The 10,010-nt window shown below is 31.8% G+C and overlaps 1 long non-coding RNA gene across 2 annotated transcripts; it reads left to right on the top strand.

The window, feature by feature from the left end:
* The first annotated feature begins 7,263 nt into the window (after positions 1-7,263).
* LOC108340437 (uncharacterized) lies at positions 7,264-9,791 on the top strand. Of its 2 annotated transcripts, XR_008249970.1 has the most exons (5): positions 7,264-7,522; positions 8,222-8,315; positions 8,454-8,651; positions 9,483-9,550; positions 9,739-9,791. It is a non-coding gene; the product is annotated as an uncharacterized LOC108340437 (long non-coding RNA). The 2 variants fall into 2 exon arrangements; XR_001833216.2 differs by lacking the exon at positions 9,739-9,791 and having other exon boundaries at positions 9,483-9,710.
* Positions 9,792-10,010: the final 219 nt, after the last annotated feature.

Raw genomic sequence — 10,010 nt, 5'->3', positions numbered from 1 at the left:
CGTAATCACTTTACCGTTTTATGCCGTTTACTGTTCTGCATTCTATTTTCACTGTGATTTTGGTTTTATTGTTTAATTTCGTTTTTACTATTCACTGTGTTATTTTTACTGTTTGTGAATTTATGGCTTTCATCATTTAATTTTTCTGCGAATAAAAAAACACAAAAACAATCAAAACCCCCAATTCGTAATTGACTGAAAACCCGAACCAACAGTTTGGTCTTTGAGAGACGACCTAGGAGTCAAATCCTAGATTATACTACATTTTTAATCTGTATAAAATTTGTATGACCGCGACAGTCGTATCAGGAATCAACAAAGAATAATAAAAAGGTACAAATTAGAGAAGTTGGGATAAAAAGAAGTGAAAATGAATTCCGATGGTTAACATTGAAATCCCAAATTAGGAGAGAATAGATAAAGATATCACCTCACGCTTGCGAAGGGAGGTGATGGAATAAGCTCCGAGAGAAGAACCCCAAACGAACACGCTATGGACTCCTTCGAAGCTCCCTCAAAGAGTGAAACGCAGCGGAATGATACGAATCCAAGAGCAAATGAACCAAAACTGTGAATGAAGCAAGGAAACCCTAAATCAAACGGTGAAAGAACCTTAAAACACTAGGTTAACTGATTAAACGGTGGAAAGTGTTTAATCGGAGCAAAAGAGGATTTAAACGGTTAAAATCAAAGAAAAAGATGAAAGATGAGGGAAACCCTAGCGGAGGCCATAGATCGAAGAACTCATCGGTGAAGATGGTGTTTCTAAGGCTGAAATAGCTGAAATAAAGTAGAAGATGTTGCAAAGGAGAGCGCTGACTCGAGGTGTGGTTTGTTGGTGATGCCTTCAACAACACCATCACTTCTCTCTCCAGAACTTCTGGTGAAGCATTAAACCTAGCCACGACCGTACTAATTTCTTGAAGGAGGCTGGTTTCCTAAACCCTTATAGGTGATCGCAATTGCTGAACTTTGGTCGGCCGATAAGCAATGATGGAGAAGACAACGCAATAATGACTTGCTCCACTAAGAACTATTAGGTTTGATAAATGTAATGCAAGTTTGGGATCAATGCAAAGTGATATTTGAGAGCAAGTACGAAGTAAAATTTAGAGGCAAATCAAAATTGAAATTTGGGGATGAATTTGTACCTTAAGTGAAACTGAAAATTTAGGAGGGAGGAGAAAATTTTTGAAAATACAAGAGTAAATAGAAAAAAGGAGGAAATTTTGAAAAATATAAGAGTAAAAAGATGCTGAAAAAAAAAGAAGCTTGAAAACATAAATATGGTAGCTAACACGTGGATATAGTTACATACGAATAATTGAAATCATATACGGATTTATCCTTAGATAACTTTCCCGCCACCACGCACCAATATTACATACGACTTTTATATACGGATTTGTCGTATGTAAAAATCCGTATATAATATCTGTATATAATTTTTTTTTCAAAATCTGTATGTAATATCCGTATATAATATGTATATTATATACAGATTATAATCCGTATATAATAATCCGTATGTAATAGCCATATTTCTTGTAGTGTTACTTTCTGAAGCCTTATGGTCAGACCTCTCTCTGCCTGCTTCTATAAAACTTACGGACCATATATTTATGTCAAAGCCTTATGGTCAGACCACTTTCTACCTGCTTTCATAAACCTCGGTGTTACTTTGCTCATATCAAGCTCTCATGGTATAAACCAAACATACTACTCCAAGTAGTAAACATCATTTCATAAGTAATGATTTCTTATATCCACTCCCACATTTCATAAAAATCAACAAATCATACCCTCTTATCTACCTAATTCAATCATGTTCGTTCTTTACTCATAAATTGACAATAACTCGTTTTGGTGTCAACAAATTAAACATATTGCCAGATATCATACTTCATATTATAAACTCATTTTTCCCACAACGAGTATAACTCAACATATTTTCACAAATCAAAGGTCATATATCAGTCAAAATACATCAACATATCTTAGGAATTAAATATTAAAATTTGGGCTTAATGTAACGGTAAATGAAATATATATGAAGTTCTTACCATGATAACTTAAGAACAAAAATATAGTGTTCATCATACTTTTCAAAATTTCGAAATTTATTTCTCAACACATAGACTTCTAATTACAAATCCTAACGGTCAAATTATAGTAATATATCTTATGAATCATATATCAAATTTTCAGGTTGATCCAACGGTCAAATAGAATAAAATCTATATTTTTCCGAGAGTACTCAATAATACAATTTTATTCAAACATGCCGAACTTATTTCTCCAAGTACAGACTCTTAATTAATGATTCAAACAGTCAAAGTAAAGAAATAGGTCTTAGGATTCACATATTAAAATTTTAGCTAAATCTAACGATAAAAACAATTAAGAGGAACGTTTTACCACTGTAATTCGAACATAGAAAAATTAAAATCATGAAAACTAAATTTTCACAGATAACTACCATTACCAAAATTTTAACATGAACATATCTCATATTCATGATCATAATATGTATAAATATCACATGTAAGAAAGGATTAGCTCCTCTACCATCAAAATAATCTTAATATAAAAATTCAGGGGAAACGAGAAGTTGAATCTGGCAGAGCCGGTTAGACAACTTCTCATCCTTCCAGAAAGATGCAATAAAAATAGATAAAACAATAAAATTTCTGGGGAAACAAGAAGTTGAATCTGGCAGAGCCGGTTAGACAACTTCTCATCCTTCCAAAAAGATGCAATAAAAATAGATAAAACAATAAAATTTCTGGGGAAACAAGAAGTTGAATCTAGCAGAGCCGGTTAGACAACTTCTCGTCCTTCCAAAAATATAATATAAAGAGATAAGAAATAATAAAACTTCTGGGGAAACAAGAAGTTGAATCTGGCAGAGCCGGTTAGACAACTTCTCATCCTTCCAACCATACAAAAAGAACAACTAATAACATACAAATAGCATACCATAATCAATATCGCATTTTACAACTATCAAACCTGGATCTCCTCACAAATGCATGTTCTTATTCAAAATTCAGATCACATAGAAACAAAATGCTTCATATTCAAGATTTAAGATCAAACAAAAGCAAAATATTACATGATCAAGACTCAGGATAATACAAAACAAAATCTTAATATTAACTCCCCTTACCTCTATTATAGACTTAATCTCCTCGTTCTCTGAAAACTTCCAGAATATCCCCTTTGCAACTAGAAATTCTTCCAACTCTCTTCTCTCAAAATTTTTCTAAGTTTTTTGGTGTAAATTTTCAGCCTCCCCCCCTTGGCTATTTATAGCAAAAAAATTTACTATTCATTTTTACTATTCATTTTAACTATTCATTTTTTTATTCATTTTACTATTACAAAAATAATTTTTTATTTACAATTTGATGAATTCTGATCTCTTATGACTCAAGGCAATGTGAAATACTTCTCCCTTCCAAAAATATTTTTTTTTACTATTCCCTTTTTACTATTCACAATTTACTATTCACTTTTTACTTTTTTTTTTAATCTAGTATCTAAATTACAAATATTTTCAAGGATCTTACAAACTCCATTAACTATGACTTCATAATTAATTATCACTAGTACCACAAAAGGATATAACACTAATTACTTTTGAATTATGGCTGAAGTTTCAGAACCAAAACATATTAAGATGAGATAAAAAGAAGAGACTTTTGGCTTCAGTCAAGAACTGAAAGCAAAAGTTATAAAAAAACTTTTGCTTCGGTTATAAGAATAACCGAGACAATAAACAGAAAAAATAATTAAAAAAAAGAAAATCATTTTGGGTTTATGACAAGTTTCAAGAGCAACTGCTGTTATAGATCTTATTAAATTTTAAATAGTTATTTAATTTTTAGGATTTATGTATCTTTTTATATTCCATACCCATTCGATAAAAAATTTTCTTCGCATCATAATTATGATTGAGTTGTGTATTTCCATTTGGTAACATTTCATTTAACAACGACAACAATTATGTGAGACTGTTGGCCTTTAAATTCATGAGCCTTAACACTGCTGGCAATTGTGTGCACTTTGTTGAACCGACATACAGAGGAGTTTTTGCATCAGTGAACATCGTCTCATATACATGCCCCTTGGGCAAAAAGCTTTTGCGCCAACATCGAAAATCATGTCTTCTATTTTGTCTTCTTTCGGTCGATCTTTCATGGTGGAATCAAATACTTGTTCAGTTGGGAGACAATTGGGGAGACTATTGGAAAGTCTATTAATTCGTCGTGTCATCTGCATGCCATCTCCATGTTGTATAATATCGAAGGAAACCATCACAAATAAGATATTCCCTAATTTTGGTTGCGTTCAACATTCTCTCTTTCAAACAGTTGGCACAAGAGCATCTAAACTTTACTTCATCATCACTTCTACCCTCGTTATGTTGCGTAAATTGTACAAATTCTTCTACTCCACTTTCGTACTCAACAGTGGTGCATGGAACATTAATCCAATCTCGATCCATATGTATATATACTAAAATTGTTTACACAATTTCAGTAATCTTAATGATCACTTTGGTCGCTTTTATATTCAAGGTTTGACCATATCTCATTCAAGAAGACTCACTTTCTTTAGTTTATTAAATATATAAATTTTAAACAACATATCTAAAATTTTACGAAATTTTTTCAGCATTTCACATTCGTCTTTAGGTTACACAAAATAAAACTGATTAAAAATCACAATCAAATATGCACTCAAAGATCAATAGAAAACACAGTTGCAAAATATTCATAAATTTTAAGACATGCATAAATTATGAAAAAGTGATTACTCTTCTTAAATTGCCCAACTGGACAATTCAAGATTCAATACTATAAATTATAATTACTATCTCCTCTTATATTCATTTTTAAAACAAACATTTCTTCAACAAACTTGGAGATAGTAAATAACTTTTGTATTGAATCTCAAACAGAAAACTAAGGCTAATTCAATACGACGATATATTTTTGCATACAATTAATCACATATCAAACATACAAAAATTGAATAACCTATTGCAACATTATATACAATTAAATGCTCATATTAAAAAATAAATTTAAGACCAAAAAATAGGAATCTAGGAGCAAAAAATGAAGAGAATAATGGAGAACGATGCAACTACTAACGTTTTCGAACGCACCAAAAGTCCAACACAGAAAAATAATACCTGGACAAAAATACAAAAGACTTATTAGTCTCAGGAACCTAAAGTAACTCAAAAACGCCCTAAGAAAGGTAAGGAACGAAGAAACGAAAGCTCACCATGGAAAAACTCGAATGTATGAATATATAAATGGTGAAGGAGGCAATGGCCACAACAACGAGGCAATGGCCACAACAACAAAGCAATGGCGTAGTATTCGCAGAAAGGAGGGTTTAAGAACAACTAAGATATGTGAAAAGAAACTGTAAAGGGTTATGTGAATTTGCACTTTTTTTAGCACTGTGAAGACATACTGCGTCGGTTATTTTAATAATCGAAGAAATATGTACTTTATGGCCTTGATTCTATTAAGAACTGAGACCAAAAGCTCAGCTAAATATTTATAAAAAAATAAAGGTTTTGGAGCCTATTATGACTTTTGGCTTACACCTTTGGCCTCAATTCTTTGTAAAATCGAAGCAAAAGGGGTTTATGGCACCAGTTCTCCAAACAACCGAAGTCATAACGTCTCTTCAGAATATGAACAATCTGAAAGTTCCTTCTGCTGAGTGTAAAGTCAGGACCCTATAACAATAGTTTTGCAAAGAATCGAGGTTATAAACCTGTCTAGAATATGAAAACTGGTTCTGAAAAGTTTGACATAATGTCTCTGCATGAGGATTGTTAGGATCCTATGACATCGATTCTGAGAATAATCGAGACAATAGATATTGGCTAGTGTGTATTAAAATGAAAGTTTAAATTTATGCAGATGTGACCCACCTTTTATGTTTCGATTATTTGTTAACCAATGCTAAAGGAGTCATGAGATCTCGGATTTTTCATAACTGAGACCTATAAATTTGTGAATATTACATAATTGTCACTGTGTTTTTGTGTTTCGTTTTCGTAAAAATCAAACCTATTAGACACATTAAAAGTCCATTTGTGTACTAATGTACTCACCAACCGAATGTTTTTTTCTTTAATGAGAGTCATGTTATTTATACAATGCATACCATTCCAACTGTATGCGTTTTCTAGGTGTTTATAGAACAGAAGAATATTAGTGAAAAGTAATTGCTGATGTTGCACAACAACGACATGTGGCTAGTTCTAAATCTATGTACATCACATTATTCCTAAAATGATGATGTGTAGATATTTTGGGGGTCTTAATAATCTCCTCGTATAGAGATGATACATTATGAACTGATATTAACTTTCTAATTTTGTCTTACGCTTCTCTCAGTCCACTTTTGTATATTTTCTCTTCTACTATTTTCTTAGTCTTACATTAGTTACATAATCTTCCATTGGAGAGAAGTGTAACTCCTAGATTTGAATGAATTTAAACCTCTTGGTTGAGTGATTTTTTTTAAAGAATTTAAAATCTAAGATAATAGAAAGTTCAAGTTTCTATACTTATTATGACATTTTGAAAAAATAGTTTCTTTTGTACTTCAAATTGTGATGGTTCTGAAAATAAATAAAAAAAATTAGGTTAATTATAAAAAGTTTAAAATAAATTAATATTTTCTTTTTCATGTTAAGAAAAAGTTTATGTATCGAGATTATTTACAAGACTTTTATAAATATTTTCGCTTTCTAAATTTATTCGGTACGGAACTTTTTGATTGTGTGAACATTTTTAGCCTCAGCTGCGTGGGTAAATATTATAGTCTACGGGGTAAGATATTCTTCCTGGAAAATGGAGAAGAGAGAAAAACCATTGTGTCAGTATTTTCCTACATTCTACATATTCTATTGCAAAGTTATGTTAAATAAATATTACATTTACATTTATTCAAATCAAATTATTTAATTTAATACAAATAAACCATAAATTAGAGTTTCATAAATAAATTTATACTTGAGAGTTTGAAACACACTTATGAAGAAAATGGCGTCAGGTTAAAATGAAAAGTATACTTTTATTAAGGTTACATACTACAAAAAAATATATTTTAAGAGGGGTTCTTTTCCGACGGTTTCTATAACCCCGAATAATTCCCGGCGGTTTATAAACAAAATCGTCTTTAATTTTTTTTAAAATTAATCATTAAATATTTTCTATTAACCTAGGTTTCCTCCTGCGCCTTCTTTCATGCTTCTCGCCTGTGTGGTATCATATCCCTTCCTCGCGCCGTTTGTTCATCTTCAAGGTGTGGAGGTCTTGGGGCTTGATCCCACTTTGGCAATCAAGGCAATTAAAGATGGAAACAAATCTGTCACTTTTTCTTCAGTCTCTCACTTCCTCACCGATTAAATTTGCTTAAATCCACCCTGAGTTCTATATCTAGGATTTTCTATCGATTCATCTTCATTTCTCTTCATTCAGAGGTTTGTATCGTTCAAAAACCTTTTTCTCTATTTTCGTTACTTCGATTTCTTCATTTCCACTTACTAATTCATCTTTTCCACCGTTTTCGTTTAAATTGTTCTCTTCTGTCAATCCTTCAAACCTAGGGTTCATAGTTCGTTTCCCCTTCTTCCGCGCTTCCTCTGTTCGCTCACTCGATTTGCACCAGATTCATGCTTTCTCACCATTTCTAATTGTTGAATCCACCGATTCTTGTCTTAAAATATGTGAATCTGAAACTCTTTCATTAGTCAATACTAGCACTAACTTCCGTGTAGTATAGCATTTCACCTGCCATGTCTGGAACATTACTTCATTTCTTAATTAAAAAATGGTGACTTAATATCAAAGTACGAGCCATAAACTATATATTAAAGTAGTGGTTTTCACATGAATGACATTATTCTGACAAGTAAACGCAAAAGTTTACAAAAAATATGAAATATCCTCCTCGTATTGTTGCAGAGTGTGGTGTATCTCTGTTTTCCAACTTGCATTCAGACCCTCAAATTGAAATATAATATGCATTAGAAAGTTGACATCCAGAGAAGCCAGATCTGGTTCCCTTTGTTTCCAGTTGTGTTGGGCCATCCACTTTTTCATTGATCTTATTATTGAAAACTTCATTTGTTTTTCGCCAAGAGTATATAATTTATCTCATGCTATTTTGTTGTATGCAGGGTGGTCAATATCGGGGCAACTGCACTGGTCACTGAAGCAGCAACTGCTATGTTTGGTGAAGCTGATGTCAGTGCTGCAACAGGAGTGATGACTGTATGTTTTTGATTTTATTGCTCAAATGTTGATGAAATCTATTATTTCCAGGACTTCAAAACATGCTTAAACGGCTTATGCATTGTTTTGATTATAAGACATTCATATTCACTGGGCCACTTTATTGTTATTCATTAGGAACATTAAATCTTTCAGTATATCAACATGCTGCCCATTAATCTTGCAAACTCCTGAATTGATGTGGTGGGAACAAAGGAGGAAGCTGACACTCAAGAAGGTCGTGTGATACAGCTTGAGGAAGAGATCAAAGACATTAGACAGAAATACAAGCAAGAGTTACAGGAGGCACTGATACATAGGGAGCATCTTCAGCAGGTAGAGCTTTTTGATTATGGATTTCAAATATTGCACTGCAAATATGTTAATGAAGCTCTTGGTTGCTCTTCCAATTAAATTTTCTATCATTTCTCATTTTGTGGATAATGGGATTACCAGCCAAAGGAAAGATTTGGTTTCATGCTGCATGATCTTTTCTGTAAAAAATTTACAAAATTAAGTCAACTTACTTATAAAAAATTATTTATTTATTTTCTATACGTAATAACTTATTACAAATTTTATGTGTGTTTCTTTTATTCGTAGAGATTGATCCTCTAGTAATTGCTTACGAGATTGCTCTCAGCATCAGCTGCTCCTAAAACACCGACATGACAGTCAGTTAGTGGGTAACACCCATCTGATGCTGTTGGCAGCTAGATACATATCCTTAAAAAAAATGTTTACTAGGTTTTTGGTAGAATTAATTATAAACCGTGACCTCTGAATTCAATCGCTTAATTATTATACTTTGCTTCTGAAATCTAATTATACGAAGAAGAATCCTTAGATTAATTTTTGTCCTTGATCTATATATTTTTTTTCTTCCATTTTAATTTCATCACATGCATTGTCATATATTGGAAATGTGACTTTGGAATTCTCTCTCTTTTGGGTTATATTGGTTAGTTGATAAATTGCTCAATAATAAGTAGTTATTCATCTTCATCAAACTTAAGTATAGACTTTTGTTTTTGTGTAATAGAACTTAATAGCTTCAAATTAACTGTGTTGTTTTTCACATGTCAATATGGTGGATGATTATTGGCTTTGGTAATTGTGCTATTCAATTGATATTTATAATTATTTTTTGTTTAAAATGATATGCAGAGACTTGAAAACAACAAATTAACTGGTGATGTGGCATCACTTTCGAATTGCCTTACTCTCTCTGTGCTGTAAGTTTAGCTTTCAATTTAATGATTTTGTTGAGATTTGTAATAGAAAATGTCTCTCTGGCCTAATAAGTTGAAGTTTTCTTGTGAATTTTTTAGTAATGTGTCCTATAACAAACTATTTGGTTTTATCCCCACTAGTAACAACTTTACAAGGTCAAAACTATCTTGTGACCTGTTGCACTTTGCAGGAATTTCCTGTTGCTTTTATCTTTCACAATTCATAGAAAGGAGGTCAAAAAGAGCTGCTGTGTTATCTCTCTGATATTCTTTTGTTCAATAGATGAAAGTTTTTTGGGTTTAAATTATGCAGAATAAAAAGGAAGCATATCAAATAATGGAAACAATGAATAAGTGCCAAATGATGAAGACAATGAAAAAAATATCAAATGATGAAGACAATAAAAAAGTATAAAATTATAATTATTTGTTAATTTTAATTTTAAGAAACATTAATTGTATT

This window comes from Vigna angularis, chromosome 1 (assembly GCF_016808095.1).
Source record: "Vigna angularis cultivar LongXiaoDou No.4 chromosome 1, ASM1680809v1, whole genome shotgun sequence".
Taxonomy (NCBI): Eukaryota; Viridiplantae; Streptophyta; class Magnoliopsida; order Fabales; family Fabaceae; genus Vigna; species Vigna angularis.
The sequence above is the reverse complement of the archived record's forward strand: the minus strand, read 5'-3'. Positions and strand labels throughout refer to the sequence as shown.